Source organism: Condylura cristata, unplaced genomic scaffold, assembly GCF_000260355.1.
Source record: "Condylura cristata isolate star-nosed mole 26May11 unplaced genomic scaffold, ConCri1.0 scaffold00015, whole genome shotgun sequence".
Lineage (NCBI taxonomy): Eukaryota > Metazoa > Chordata > Mammalia > Eulipotyphla > Talpidae > Condylura > Condylura cristata.
In genome coordinates, this window is record NW_004567116.1 from 11,020,193 (window position 1) to 11,023,751 (window position 3,559).

Sequence of the window (3,559 nt, forward strand, 5' to 3'; positions counted from 1 at the left end):
AATGCATAACTAAATAAAAATAAATCTTTTAAAAATAATAAATAAAGCCCACAAATACTGTTAAGTAGATCTGTTAAACAGCTACTGTTATAGCCTCTAGTGTGCGTGTATGTGACTATATCTAGACCAGTGAATCTCAGACTCTCCAGTTATGTGGAACTCTTCTCCCTACTTCATGTGCCTCACTGGCTTTTACTGACCTCCTAAAAACAATAAAAACCCTCCTACCAGAATTCTGGGTAAGTAGTGACTGTTTCTCAGACATAAGACAAAGCAAGCTTTTGGAGCAGGGCATGAAACTAAAGAATAGATGGTGTTGGAGACATTGCAGAGAAGTGGTTAAGACGGTTCTGAAGTGGACTTTTGCTCAATTGTTTCCCAGATTGGTGAGCATGGGTAAGTTACTTAATTTCTGTAAACCTCAGCTTCCTCCTCTGCAAAATGGGAATAACACTAACAGCTGTAAGGACTGTATGAGACAATGCGTATAGAAACCACAGTTCCTGACGCAGAGGTAATACATAGGAAAGGCTAACTACCTACTCAGAGCATAAGCAGAGGTAATACATAGGAAAGGCTAACTACCTACTCAGAGCATAAGCTTGCACTACACAGGTAGCTAGTTATGGGGCATCTAGAACTTTCAAAGCTTTTGAACCATGGCCAATAGTTATTTGTTTTCATCCTTACCTAAAGATACATACATACATACACACCCAGTGGAGAGACAGTTAACACTTAGCCTTACAACTTGCAAAGCTTACAACTTGCAAGCACTTTGAGACCTCATTTGTTACATTTGATCAGAAAAATTCAGGCAGCAACCAATTACGGGGTAACATTTGGATGGGGACCTTCTAAGGATTAATAAGGTGAGGGTGGATATCTTAGAAGGTGTCAGAAAAGGTAAAAGTCATTTCCTCATGATTCTGCACAGGGCTAGCCATGTTAATGGAGAAAAATGGGAATATTCTCTACAGAATTTGAAACCCACTCAAGAAGCATTTACGTGACTTAATTTGTAGGAAACTAGAGACAGGGAAAAGGAATCCAAATGTAGGAATCACAATGCTTGCTCTCCGGAAGTTTATAGTTGCGTGCCAGAGTTAAGATCCATTCACCCGTTTTTCCAGGTAACAGGCTGAGAACCTACTATGTATGAGGAAGCACAGTTTTGCATCTGTGAACATACAGAGAAAGTGTTTGACCAGAACGATGAAGTGAGGGGATGAGTTGTTTAACTTCTAAGAGAAATGCATCCATTAGGAGGGGCCAAACAAAAACAGACACTAAGGTAGATATGAGGTTGGAATATTCCAGAAAGGGGAAGAAAGCCAGGCTGTCTAGAGCTCAGTGAGTGTGACAGACATAGATGGGCAATGTAGCATAACGTAGCGTCCTGGCCATGGAAAATCTTGCATGACATCTGACTGTGGTAGGAAACCATTGCAGGGCTTTGAACAGGGGAGTGTTATGATCTTATTTGGTTGAAAAAGCTCGTTCTTGCTGCTGTGAGACACTGCCTGAAGAGAGTCCTGGGTCCAGGCTGAATCGGGGCTGACAGCGAGGGAGGTGGCGAGAAGTAGTTGGATTTGCCATACCTACTTTGAAAGTTGATGTCTACACCGAGTCATAATACAACGTAGATTATGAGGTGCCAAGATAGAGTACACGATGTTGTGGGAGCTCAAATGAAAGTTACATCTGGCTGTGGGATGAGCTGGCACTTGAGCTGTGTCTTCAAGGATGAGTGGGCAGAATTGGTGAGGGAAGAGAGGACATTCCAAAGTAAGGGGAAAGCATGCGAGTGAAAGCATAGAAGAGGGAAGTGGGAAGCATGTTTGGAACTCATGAGTAATTCTGTAGATTATGGTCTGCCTGAAGGGGAAATAAGGGTGAACAGGTAGGTGTGGGATAAATCAGGGCCTGGAGTGGCATGATGTGGGCAATAAAGAGCACCTGGAATCCCCTGCTTTGGCTCTCAATAGATTATTTTGTTAAGATCTTTCCTCTGTATCGCAAATCTTTGGCTCCAGCCTTCTCCCTGACCAGCGGGCTGGGCACAGTCATCCCTTCCTCCCTTTGTTCATGGAGTCCTCAAAATCAAGGGCCCCTTCCCCAACTCCTGCCATTTATTCAGTCTCCAGCTCCTTGGCCTCTATTGATTTTTCCCTTTTATCAGAGCACCTGTCTACACTACTCTGTTGGCTCACACACCTAATCACCTTTCCCTAAGTTTATCTTGCAATAATGTAGGGCTCTCCCTGTGACATATAAATTCCTTTTGTGCATGGACTTCATTACCTGACACCCCTTTTTGTTGTGTCCAGTGCCTACCATGCAATAGCTAGCTATTCCTATCATATCAAACATTCCCACACCTAGTAAAGCCGAAGGGAGATTGTCCAGACACACAGACATCTAGACACAGAGGCAAAGGGGTCTCGTCTCCCTGCCCACTTCCTTCCTCTTATTCCCTCGCTATCCCAGAAACCAACGTAAGAGCGGCACTCACCCGTTGGTTTTGCCTCCCATAGAACAATTCTGTGGGGGAATTGCCTATGCTCTAGAGATACAATTCATGTTCAAGAGGGCACCCTGAGCTCATTATTTCCCACACAGCAGCGGGAAGTGGGCCAGGGTCAGATTCACTGTCTCACCTACTTCCCCACCTCACACCTCCTCTCCACCAGTGCTGCCCATTAGAGAGATAAGTGGCTTCCCAGACTCCTCCCTCCTAGGCTCTGTGCCACACCATATAATCTGTTCATGGAGACATTTTGTTTACTTTCAGGGCTTCCACTCTGGAGTGCTTTCCCCTGCAGTCCTCCTCCCCATTTCATCAGCCATTGGAAATAGCAGCCTGTGAGTCGCAGGGTTTAAGATAGCAACGAGGTTGCGTGGGCTCAGCACCTGACACCTTGTAGGGACATGGGTCATTTAAGGACATGTTGCAAAGGCAGAGAGTTAATGGGGTTCCTTTTCTGTTGCTGTGGACATTCAGTTTGGTACTTGGCTTATCCTTGGTCCCCACTGCTTCCCGATTCTTTCTAGATGTCTTTCTACCATGTCCGCAACCGGGTTTGGCCCACCTGGCTTGTCAGTGAGGTCACTGACCCAGGAGGAGTGATACCAGATTCTTGCTTGTGGTTTCCTAGGTCTCAGCCCAGGGTCCTCTAAGACAGGGTAACTTGACCCAATTCAGCGTGTAGCACTGAGGCCCAGGCAACGCATGGAGTCCGGGCATCAGAGCCGCAAGGAGGCTGAAGACTGCCGTGGGGGTTCCACCCCTTGTTTCAAAAGCTCTTCTTCAGTTCTTAATTCTAGAAAGACCTACTAAGAGTAACAAGAGTCCTCTTATTCTGCCTGTCTTGCACCCCTGATATGCAGGGGTGGATGGGGGATAAAGACAGGCGCCCTCCTTTCACTAGAGTTCCATCTCCTCCCCTCTATTCAGGCTAGCAGCATGCCTAGCACCCTCCTCCAACTCCTGGGCAGAGGGGCGGGGTCCCCAGATCTGGGGGTGCAGGGTGGGGGTGGAGGTGCCTGCTGCAGGCCG